Source organism: Triticum urartu, chromosome 4A (assembly GCF_056163025.1).
Source record: "Triticum urartu cultivar PI428250 chromosome 4A, HENAU_Tu73, whole genome shotgun sequence".
Taxonomy (NCBI): Eukaryota; Viridiplantae; Streptophyta; class Magnoliopsida; order Poales; family Poaceae; genus Triticum; species Triticum urartu.
This window is the reverse complement of record NC_141876.1, coordinates 367,138,285-367,151,888: the sequence shown is the minus strand read 5'-3', so window position 1 is coordinate 367,151,888 and position 13,604 is coordinate 367,138,285.

Sequence of the window (13,604 nt, the reverse complement as noted above, 5' to 3'; positions counted from 1 at the left end):
CATAAAAATGTCCAAACGAACCCCGAAAAATGACAAAAATTCACACAACACTCCTGTTGTTCTATGTTGACAGAAGAAAAAAATGAAAGCAATAAGTGGCAATGGATATCGTTTCGTCCCCAAAGGTGGGACGTTCCCTACCGAAAACCATCATGCTTGTTGTGAGAAGCTTCGGTTTGTGAGAAGCATATACCCAAACCTGCCCCAAATGGGACAAAATTTGTACCATGACATATTGATGCTGCTCCATGATAGCATGGCAAGTTTCACGAATTTCAGAAGAGTTTTGGATTTACTAGAATTTAAAAACCAGGCATCTCAATGTTTTGCCTGCAATCAACGGTGCCCTGGTGTTTGAAATTCATTCCCATTTCTTGCATGGGACCTAAGCATGCACCCAAGGACACAGATTTGATTTTTCAACCAACTTATATTCACTGGAGCATGTGCATGTAGTTCAAATTGGAATTATGCACATAAATGCATTGAAAACTCAGTTAATGCATAAAAATGTCCAAACGAACCCTGAAAAATGACAAAAATTCACACAACACTCCTGTTGTTCTATGTTGACAGAAGAAAAAAATGAAAGCAATAAGTGGCAATGGATATCGTTTCGTCCCCAAAGGTGGGACGTTCCCAACCGAAAACCATCATGCTTGTTGTGAGAAGCTTCGGTTTGTGAGAAGCATATACCCAAACCTGCCCCAAATGCGACAAAATTTGTACCATGTCATGTTGATGCCGCTCTATGATAGCATGCCATGTTTCACGAATTTCAGAAGAGTTTTGGATTTACTAGAATTTAAAAACCAGGCATCTCAATGTTTTGCCGGCAATCAACGGTGCCCTGGTGTTTGAAATTCATTCCCATTTCTTGCATGGCACCAAAGCATGCACCCAAGGACGCCGATTTGATTTTTAACTAATTTATATGCACTTGAGCATATGCATGTAGTTCAAATTCGAATTTTGCACATAAATGCATTGAAAACTCTGCTAATGCATAAAATGTCCAAACAAACCCTGAAAAAACACAAAAATTCACACAACACTCATGTTGTTCTATGTTGACACGAGAAAAAAAATTGAAAGCAATAAGAGGCAATGGATATGGTTTCGTCCCCAAAGGTGGGACGTTCCCTACCGTAAACCATAATGCTTGTTGTGAGAAGCTCCGGTATGAGAGAAGCATATACCCAAACCTGCCCCAAATGGGACAAAATTTGTACCATGGCATGTTGATGCCGCTCCATGATAGCATGCCAAGTTTCATGAATTCCAGGCGAGTTTTGGATTTACTAGAATTCAAAACCCAGGCATCTCAACGTTTTCCCAGCAATCAACGGTGCCCTGGTGTATGAAATTCATTCCCATTTCTTGCATGGGACCTAAGCATGCACCTAAGGACACATATTTCATTTTTCAACCAATTTATATGCACTAAAGCATGTGCATGTAGTTCAAATTTGAATTATGCACATAAATGCATGGAAAATTCAGTTAATGCATAAAAATGTCCAAACGAACCCCGAAAAATCATAAAAATTCACACAACACCCCTGTTGTTCTGTGTTGACACGAGAAAAAAATTGAAAGCAATAAGAGGCAATGGATATCGTTTCGTCCCCAAAGGTGGGACGTTCCCTACCGATAACCATCAGGCTTGTTGTGAGAAGCTCCAGTTTGTGAGAAGCATAGACCCAAACCTGCCCCAAATGGGACAAAATTTGTACCACGACATGTTGATGCCGCTCCATGATAGCATGCCATGTTTCACAAATTTCAGAAGAGTTTTGGATTTACTAGAATTTAAAAACCAGGCATCTCAATGTTTTGCTAGCAATCAACGGTGCCCTGGTGTTTGAAATTCATTCCCATTTCTTGCATGGGACCTAAGCATGCACCCAAGGACACAAATTTGATTTTGGAACCCATTTATAAGCACTTAAGCATGTGCATGTAGTTCAAATTTTAATTATGCACATAAATGCATTGAAAACTCAGTTAATGCATTAAAATGTCCAAACAAACCCCGAAAAATCACAAAAAAGACACAACACTCCTGTTCTTCTATGATGACAGAAGAAAATTTTTTGAAAGCAATAAGAGGCAATGGATATTGTTTCGTCCCCAAAGATGGGACGTTCCCTACCGAAAACCATAATTTTTGTTGTGAGAAGCTCCGGTATGTGAGAAGCATATACCCAATCCTGCCCCAAATGGGAAAAAATTTGTACCACGGCATGTTGATGCCGCTCCATGATGGCATGCCAAGTTTCATGAATTTCAGACGAGTTTTGGATTCACTAGAATTTAAAAACCATGCATCTCAATGTTTCGCCGGTAATCAATGGTGCCCTAGTGTTTGAAATTCATTCCCATTTCTTGCATGGGACCTAAGCATGCACCCAAGGACAAAGATTTAATTTTTCAACCAATGTATATGCACTGGAGCATGTGCATGCAGTTAAAATTTGAATTATGCACATAAATGCAATGAAAACTCAGTTAATGCATAAAAATGTCCAATCAAACCCCGAAAAATCACAAAAATTCACACAACACTCCTGTTGTTCTATGTTGACACGAGAAAAAAAATTGAAAGCAAGAAGAGGCATTGGACATCGTTTCGTCCCCAAAGGTGGGACGTTCCCTAGGGAAAACCATCATGCTTGTTGTGAGAAGCTTCGGTGTGTGAGAAGCATATACCCAAACCTGCCCCAAATGGGAGAAACTTTGTACCATGTCATGTTGATGCCGCTCCATGATAGCATGCCAAGTTTCATGAATATCAGTTGAATTTTAATCTACTAGAATTTAAAAACCAGGCATCTCAATGTTTTGCTGGCAATCAACGGTGCTGTGGTGTTTGAAATTCATACCCATTTCTTGCATGGGACCTGAGCATGCACCCATGGCCAGAAATTTGATTTTTCGACCAATTTATATGCACTGGAGCATGTGCATGTAGTTCGAATTTGAATTATGAACATAAATGCATTAAAAACTCAGTTAATGCATAAAAATGTCCAAACAAACCCCAAAAAATCACAAAAATTCACACAACACTCCTGTTGTTCTATGTTGACACGAGAAAAAAAATTGAGAGCAATAAGAGGCAATGGATATCGTTTCTTCCCCAAAGGTGGGACGTTCCCTACCGACAACCATAATGCTTGTTGTGAGAAGCTCCGGTATGTGCGAAGCATATACCCAAACCTGCCCCAAATGGGACAAAATTTGTACCACGACATGTTGATGCCACTCCATGATAGCATGCCAAGTTTCATGAATTTCAGACGAGTTTTGGATTTACTAGAATTCAAAAACCAGGCATCTCAATGTTTTGCTGGTAATCATCGGTGCCCGAGTGTTTGAAATTCTTTCCCATTTCTTGCATGGGACCTAAGCATGCACCCAACGACACTGATTTGATTTTTCAACCAATTTATATGCACTGACGCATGTGCTTGTAGTTCAAATTTGAATTATGCACATAAATGCATTGAAAACTCAGTTAATGCATAAAAATGTCCAAACAAACCCCAAAAATCACAAAAATACACACAACACTCCTGTTGTTCTATGTTGACAGAAGAAAAAAATTTGAAAGCAATAAGAGGCAATGGATATCGTTTCGTCCCCAAAGGTGGGACGTTCCCTACCAAAAACCATCATGCTTGTTGTGAGAAGCTCCGGTTTGTGAGAAGCATATACCCAAACCTGCCCCAAATTGGACAAAATTTGTACCACGGCATGTTGATGCCACTCCATGATGGCATGCAAAGTTTCATGAATTTCAGACAAGTTTTGGATTCACTAGAATTTAAAAACCATGCATCTCAATGTTTTGCCGGTAATCAATGGTGCCCTAGTGTTTGAAATTCATTCCCATTTCTTGCATGGGACCTAAGCATGCACCCAAGGACAAAGATTTAATTTTTCAACAAATTTAAATGCACTTGGGCACGTGCATGTAGTTCAAATTTGAATTATGCACATAAATGCATTGAAAACTCAGTTAATGCATAAAAATGTCCAAACAAACCCCAAAAAATCACAAAAATTCACACAACACTCCTGTTGTTCTATGTTGATATGAGAAAAAAACGGAAAGCAATAAGAGGCATTGGATATTGTTTCGTCCCCAAAGGTGGGACGTTCCCTAGGGAAAACCATCATGCTTGTTGTGAGAAGCTTCGGTTTGTGAGAAGCATATACCCAAACCTGCCCCAAATGGGACAAAATTTGTACCACGGCATGTTGATGCCGCTCCATGATAGAATGCCAAGTTTCATGAATTTTAGATGAGTTTTTGATTTACTAGAATTTAAAAACCAGGCATCTCAATGTTTTGCCGGCAGTCAACGGTGCCCTGGTGTTTGAAATTCATTCCCATTTCTTGCATGGGACCTAAGCACGCACCCAAGGACACAAATTTGATTTTTCAACCAATTTATATGCACTGGAGCATGTGCATCTAGTTCAAATTTGAATTATGCACATAAATGCATTGAAAACTCAGTTAATTCATAAAAATGTACAAACGAACCCCGAAAAATCACAAAAATTCACACAACACTCCTGTTGTTCTATGTTGACACGAGAAAAAAATTTGAAAGCAATAAGAGGCAACGGATATCGTTTCGTCCCCAAAGGTGGGACGTTCCTTAGGGAAAACCATCATGCTTGTTGTGAGAAGCTTCGGTTTGTGAGAAGCATATACCCAAACCTACCCCAAATGGGAGAAAATTTGTACCACGTCATGTTGATGCCGCTCCATGATAGCATGTCAAGTTTCATGAATATCAGATGAATTTTAATTTACTAGAATTTAAAAACCAGGTATCTCAATGTTTTGCCGGCAATCAACGGTGCCGTGGTGTTTGAAATTCATTCCCATTTCTTGCATGCGACCTGAGCGTGCACCCAAGGACACAGATTTGATTTTTCGACCAATTTATATGCACTGGAGCATGTGCATGTAGTTCAAATTGGAATTATGCACATAAATTCATTGAAAACTCAGTTAATGCATAAAAATGTCCAAACGAACCCCGAAAAATGACAAAAATTCATGCAACACTCCTGTTGTTTTGTGTTGACACGGGAAAAAAACTGAAAGCAATAAGAGGCAATGGATATCGTTTCGTCCCCAAAGGTGGGATGTTGCCTACCGAAAACCATCATGCTTGTTGTGAGAAGCTTTGGTTTGTGAGAAGCATATACCTAAACCTGCCCCAAATGGGACAAAAATTGTATCACGTCATGTTGATGCCGCTCCATGATAGCATGCCAAGTTTCATGAATATCAGACGAATTTTAATTTACTAGAATTTAAAAACCAGGCATCTCAATGTATTGCTGGCAATCAACGGTGCCGTGGTGTTTGAAATTCATTCCAATTTCTTGCATGGGACCTGAGCATGCACCCAAGGACCCAGATTTGATTTTTCAACCAATTTATATGCACTGGAGCAGGTGCAGGTACTTCAAATTTGAATTATGAACATTATCTTCTCTTTTGCAGGAATTTCACGAGGAAAACTCAATTAATGCATAGAAATGTCCAAACAAACCCCGAAAAATCACAAAAATTCACACAACACTCCTGCTATTCTATGTTGACACGAGAAAAAAATTTAAAGCAATAAGAGGCAATGGATATCGTTTCGTCCACAAAGGAGGGACGTTCCCTACCGAAAACCATCATGCTTGTTGTGTGAAGCTCCGGTATGTGAGAAGCACATACCCAAACCTGCCCAAAATGGGACAAAATTTGTACCACGGAATGTTGATGCCGCTCCATGATAGCATGTCAAGTTTCATGAATTTCAGACGAGTTTTGGATTTACTAGAATTTAAAAAGCAGGCATCTCAATTTTTTGCCAGCAGTAAACGATGCCCTAGTGTTTGAAATTCATTGCCATTTCTTGCATGGGACCTAAGCATGCACCCAAGGACACATATTTGATTTTTCAACCAATTTATATGCACTGGAGCATGTGCATGTAGTTCAAATTTGAATTATGCACAAAAATGCATTGAAAAATCAGTTAATGCATATAAATTTCCAAACGAACCCTGAAAAATCATGAAAATTCACAGAACACTCCTATTGTTCAATGTTGACAGGAGAAAAAAATGAAAGCAATAGGAGGCAATGGATATTGTTTTGTCCCCAAAGGTGGGACGTTCCCTACCGAAAATCATCATGCGTGTTGTGAGAAGCTCCGACTTGTGAGAAGCATATACCCAAACCTGCCCTAAATGGGACAAAATTTGTACCACGGCATGTTGATGCCGCTCCATCATAGCATGCCAAGTTTCATGAATTTCAGACGAGTTTTGTATTTACTAGACTTTAAAAACTAGGCATCTCAATGTTTTGCCGGCTATCAATGGTGCCCTATTGTTTGAAATTCTTTCGCATTTCTTGCATGGGACCTAAGAATGCACCCAAGGACACATATATGATTTTTCAACCAATTTATATGCACCGGAGCATGTACATGTAGTTCAAATTTGAATTATGCACATAAATGCATTGAAAACTCAGTTAATGCATACAACTGTCCAAACGAACCCGAAAAATCACAAAAATTCACACAACACTCCTGTTGGTCTATGTTGACATGAGAAAAAGAATTGAAAGCAATAAGAGGCAATGGATATCGTTTCGTCCCCAAAGGTGGGACGTTCCCTACCGAAAACCATCATGCTTGTTGTGAGAAGCTTCGGTTTGTGAGAAGCATATACCCAAAACCTGTTCCAAATGGGACAAAATTTGTACCACGGCATGTTGATGCCGCACCATGATAGCATGCCAAGTTTCATGTATTTCAGACGACTTTTGGATTTACAAGAACTTAAAAACCAGGCATCTCAATTTTTTTCAGGCAGTCAACGGTGCCCTGGTGTTTGAAAACTCAGTTAATGCATAAAAATGTCCAAACGAATCCCGAAAAATCACAAAAATTCACACAACACATATGTTGTTCTATGTTGACACAAGAATTTTTTTTTTGAAAGCAATAGGAGGCAATGGATATCGTTTCATCCCCAAAGGTGGGACGTTCCCTATCGAAAACCATCATGCTTGTTGTGAGAAGCTCCAGTTTGTGAGAAGCATATACCCAAACCTGCCCCAAATGGGACAAAATTTGTACCACGACATGTTGATGCCGCTCCATGATAGCATGCCAAGTTTCATGAAGTTCATATGAGTTTTGGATTTACTGGAATTTTAAAACCAGGCATCTCAATGTTTTGCCATTAATCAACGGTGCCCTAGTGTTTGAAATTATTTCCCATTTCTTGCATGGGACCTAAGCATGCACCCAAGGACACAGATTTGATTTTTCAACCAATTTATATGCACTACAGCATGTGCATGTAGTTCAAATTTGAATTATGACCATAAATGCATTGAAAACTCAGTTAATGCATAAAAATGTCCAAACGAACCCCGAAAAATCAAAGAAACTCACACAACACTCCTGTTGTTCTATGTTGACACGAGAAAAAAATTGAAAGTAATAAGGGGCAATGGATATCGTTTCGTCCCCAAAGGTGGGACGTTCCCTACCGAAAACCATCATGCTTGTTGTGAGAAGCTTCGTTTTGTGAGAAGCATATACCCAAACCTGCCCCAAATGGGACAAAATTTGTACCACGGCATGTTGATGCCGCTCCAAGATAGCATGCCAAGTTTAATGAATTTTAGACGAGTTTTGGATTTACTAGAATTTGAAAACCAGGCATCTCAATTTTTTTCCGGCAGTCAACGGTGCCCTCATGTTTGAAATTCATTCCCATTTCTTGCATGGGACCTGAGCATGCACCCAATGACACATATTTTATTTTTCAACCAATTTATATTCATTGGAGCATGTGCAGGTAGTTCGAATTTGAATTTTGAACATGCATGCATTAAAAACTCAGCTAATGCATAAAAATGTCCAAACAAACCTCGAAAAATCATAGTACTCCACACAACACTCCTGTTGTTCTATGTTGACACGAGAAAAAAATTTGAAAGCAATAAGAGGCAACGGATATCGTTTCGTCCCCAAAGGTGGGACGTTCCCAACCGAAAACCATCATGCTTGTTGTGAGAAGCTCTGGTATGTGAGAAGCATATGCCCAAACCTGCCCCATATGGGAAAAAATTTGTACCACGGCATCTTGATGCCGCTCCATGATAGCATGCCAAGTTTCATGAATTTCAGATGATTTTTGGATTTACTAGAATTTTAAAACCAGGCATCTCAATGTTTAGCCGGAAATCAATGGTGCCCTAGTGTTTGAAATTCTTTCCAATTTCTTGCATGGGACCTAAGCATGCACCCAAGGACACAGATTTGATTTTTCAACCAATTTATATGCACTGGAGCATGTGCATGTAGTTCAAATTTGAATTATGAACACAAATGCATTGAAAACTCAGTGAATGCATAAAATGTCCAAACGAACCCTGAAAAATCACAAAAATTCACACAACACTCCCGTTGTTCTATGTTGACACGAGAAAAAAATTGAAAGCAATAAGAGGCCATGGATATCGTTTCGTCCCCAAAGGTGGGACGTTCCCTACCGAAAACAATCATGCTTGTTGTGAGAAGCTTCGTTTTGTGAGAAGCATATACCCAAACCTGCCCCAAATGGGAGAAAAATTGTACCACGGGATGTTGATGCCGCTCCATGATAGCTTGCCAAGTTTCATGAATTTCAGACAAGTTTTGGATTTACTAGAATTCGAAAACCAGGCATCTCAATTTTTTTCCGGCAGTCAATGGTGCCCTCGTGTTTGAGACTCACTCACATTTCTTGCATGGGACCTAAGCACGCACCCAAGGACACAGATTTGATTTTTCAACCAATTTATATGCAGTGGAGCATGTGCATATAGTTCAAATTTGAACTATGCACATAAATGCATTGAAAACTCAGTTAACGCATAAAAATGTCCAAACGAACCCTGAAAAATCACAAAAATTCACACAACGCTCCTGTTGTTCTATGTTGACACGAGAAAAAAACTTGAAAGCAATAGGAGGCAATGGATATCGTTTCGTCCCCAAAGGTGGGACGTTCCCTACCGAAAACCATCATGCTTGTTGTGAGAAGCTCCGGTTTGTGAGAAGCATATACCCAAAACCTGCCCCAAATGGGATAAAATTTGTACCATGGCATGTTGATGCCACTCCATGATAGCAAGCCAAGTTTCATAAATTTTAGACGAGTTTTGGATTTACTAGAATTTAAAAACCAGGCATCTCAATGTTTTGCCAGCAATCAACGGTGCCTAAGTGTTTGAAATTCATTCCCATTTCTTGCATGTGACCTAAGCATGCACCCAAGGACACAGTTTGATTTTTCAACCAATTTATATGCACTGGAGCATGTGCGTGTAGTTCGAATTTGAATTATGAACATAAATGCATTAAGAAGTCAGTTAATGCATAAAAATGTCCAAACAAACCCTGAAAAATCACAAAAATTCACACAACACTCCTGTTGTTCTATGTTGACACGAGAAAAAATTTGAAAGCAATAAGAGGCAACAAATATCATTTCGTCCCCAAAGGTGGGACGTTCCCTACCGAAAACCATCATGCTTGTTGTGAGAAGCTCCGGTATGTGAGAAGCATATGCCCAAACCTGCCCCAAATGGGACAAAATTTGTACCATGGCATGTTGATGCCGCTCCATGATAGCTTGCCAAGTTTCATGAATTTCAGACGTGTTTTGGATTTACTAAAATTTAAAAACCAGTCATCTCATTTTTTCCCGGCAGTCAACGGTGCCCTGATGTATGAAATTCATTCCCATTTCTTGCATGGGACCTAAGCATGCACCCAAGGACACCGATTTGATTTTTCAACCAATTTATATGCACTGGACCATGTGCATGTATTTCAAATTTGAATTATGAACATAAATGCATTGAAAACTCAGTTAATGCATAAAAATGTCTAAACGAACCCCGAAAATCACAAAAATTCACACAACACTCCTGTTGTTCTATGTTGACACGAGAAAAAAAATTGAAAGCAAGAAGAGGGAATGGATATCGTTTCGTCCCCAAAGGTGGGACGTTCCCTACCGAAAACCATCATGCTTGTTGTGAGAAGAATATACCCAAACCTGCCCCAAATGGGCAAAATTTGTACCACGGCATGTTGATGCTGCTCCATGATAGCATGCCAAGTTTCATGAATTTCATACGAGTTTTGGATTTACTAGGATTTGAAAATCACGCATCTCATTTTTTTCCAGTAGTCAACGGTTCCCTCGTGTTTGCAATTCATTCCCATTTCTTGCATGGGACCTCAGCATGCTCCCAAGGACACATATTTGATTTTTCAACCAATTTATATGCACTGGAGCATGTGCATGTAGTTCAAATTTTAATTATGCACATAAATGCATTGAAAACTCAGCTAATGCATAAAAATGTCCAAACGAACCCCGAAAAATCACAAAAATTCACACAACACTCCTCTTGTTCTATGTTGACACGAGAAAAATATTGAAAGCAATAGGAGGAAATGGATATCGTTTCGTCCCCAAAGGTGGGACGTTCCCTACCGAAAATCATCATGCTTGTTGTGAGAAGCTCCCGTTTGTGAGAAGCATATACCCAAACCTGCCCCAAATTGGACAAAATTTGTACCACGTCATGTTGATGCCACTCCATGATATCATGCCAAGTTTCATGAATTTCAGACGAGTTTTGGATTTACTAGAATTAAAAAACCAGGCATCTCAATGTTTTACCGGCAATCAACAGTGCCCTGGTGTTTGAAATTTATTCCCATTTCTTGCATGAGACCTAAGCATGCACCCAAGGACACCGATTTGATTTTTCAACCAATATATATGCAATGTAGCATGTGCATGTAGTTCAAATTTGAATTATGCACATAACTGCATTGAAAATTCAGTTAATGCATAAAAATGTCCAAACGAACCCCGAAAAATAATAAAAATTAACACAACACTCATGTTGTTCCATGTTGACACAAGAAAAAAAATTGAAAGCAATAGGAGGCAATGGATATCGTTTCGTCCCCAAAGGTCGGACGTTCCCTACCGATAACCATCATGCTTGTTGTGAGAAGCTCCAGTTTGTGAGAAGCATAGACCCAAACCTGCCCCAAATTGGACAAAATTTGTACCACGACATGTTGATGCCGCTCCATGATATCATGCCAAGTTTCATGAATTTCAGACGAGTTTTGGATTTACTAGAATTTAAAAACCAGGCATCTCAATGTTTTACCGGCAATCAACGGTGCCCTAGTGTTTGAAATTCATTCCCATTTCTTGCATGGGACCTAAGCATGCACCCAAGGACACCGATTTGATTTTTCAACCAATATATATGCACTGCAGCATGTGCATGTAGTTGAAATTTTAATTATGCACATAAATGCATTGAAAATTCAGTTAATGCATAAAAATGTCCAAACGAACCCCGAAAAATCACAAAAATTAACACAACACTCATGTTGTTCTTTGTTGACACAAGAAAAAAATTGAAAGCAATAGGAGGCAATGGATATCGTTTCGTCCCCAAAGGTGGGACGTTCCCTACCGATAACCATCATGCTTGTTGTGAGAAGCTCCAGTTTGTGAGAAGCATAGACCCAAACCTGCCCCAAATTGGACAAAATTTGTACCACGACATGTTGATGCCGCTCCATGATAGCATGCCAAGTTTCATGAATTTCAGATGAGTTTTGGATTTACTAGAATTTTAAAACCAGGCATCTCAATATTTGGCGGCAACCAATGGTGCCCTAGTGTTTGAAATTCTTTCCCATTTCTTGCATGGGACCTAAGCATGCACCCAAGGACACAGATTTGATTTTTCAACCAATTTATAAGCACTGGAGCATGTGCATGTAGTTCAAATTTGAATTATGAACACAAATGCATTGAAAACTCAGTGAATGCATAAAAATGTCCAAACGAACCCCGAAAAATCACAAAAATTCACACGACACTCCTGTTGTTCTATGTTGACACGAGAAAAAAATTGAAAGCAATAAGAGGCAATGGATATCGTTTCGTCCCCAAAGGTGGGACGTTCCCTACCAAAAACCAACATGCTTGTTGTGAGAAGCATATACCCAAACCTGCCCCAAAAGGGAAAAAAATTGTACCACGGGATGTTGATGCCGCTCCATGATAGCATGCCAAGTTTCATGAATTTCAGACGAGTTTTGGATTTACTGGAATTTGAAAACCGGGCATCTCAATTTTTTTCCAGTAATCAACGGTTCCCTCGTGTTTGAAATTCATTCACATTTCTTGCATGGGACCTAAGCACGCACCCAAGGACATAGATTTGATTTTTCAACCAATTTATATGCAGTGGAGCATGTGCATATAGTTCAAATTTGAATTATGCACATAAATGCATTGAAAACTCAGTTAACGCATAAAAATGTCCAAACGAACCCTGAAAAATCACAAAAATTCACACAACACTCTTGTTGTCTATGTTGACACGAGAAAAAAAATTGAAAGCAATGGGAGGCAATGGATATCGTTTCGTCCCCAAAGGTGGGACGTTCCCTACCGAAAACCATCATGCTTGTTTTGAGAAGCTCCGGTTTGTGAGAAGCATATACCCAAAACCTGCCCCAAATGGGACAAAATTTGTACCACGGCATGTTGATGCCACTCCATGATAGCATGCCAGTTTCATAAATTTCTAACGAGTTTTGGATTTACTAGAATTTAAAAACCAGGCATCACAATGTTTTGCCAGCAATCAACGGTGCCCTAGTGTTTGAAATTCATTCCCATTTCTTGCATGTGACCTAAGCATGCACCCAAGGACACAATTTTATTTTTCAACCAATTTATACGCATTGGAACATGTGCATGTAGTTCAAATTTGAATTATGAACATAAATGCATTGAAAACACAGTTAATGCATAAAAATGTCCAAACAAATCCCAAAAATCACAAAAATTCACACAACACTCCTGTTGTTCTATGTTGACATGAGAAAAAAATTGATAGCAATAAGAGGCAATGGATATTGTTTCCCCAAAGGTGGGTCGTTCCCTACCAAAAACCATCATGCTTGTAGTGAGAAGCTCCGTCGTGAGAAGCATATACCCAAACCTGCCCCAAATGGGACAAAATTTGTACCACATCATGTTGATGCCGCTCCATCATAGCATGCCAAGTTTCATGAATATCAGACGAATTTCAATTTACTAGAATTTAAAAACCAGGCATCTCAATGTTTTGCCGGCAATCAACGGTGCCGTGGTGTTTGAAATTCATTCCCAGTTCTAGCATGGGACATGAGCATGCACCCAAGGACACGGATTTGATTTTTCAACCAATTTATATGCACTGGAGCATGTGCATGTAGTTCGAATTTGAATTATAAACATAAATGCATTAAGAAGTCAGTTAATGCATAAAAATGTCCAAACAAACCCCGAAAAATCACAAAAATTCACACAACACTCCTGTTGTTCTATGTTGACACGAGAAAAAAATTTGAAAGCAATAAGAGGCAACAGATATCATTTCGTCCCCAAAGGTGGGACGTTCCCTACCGAAAACC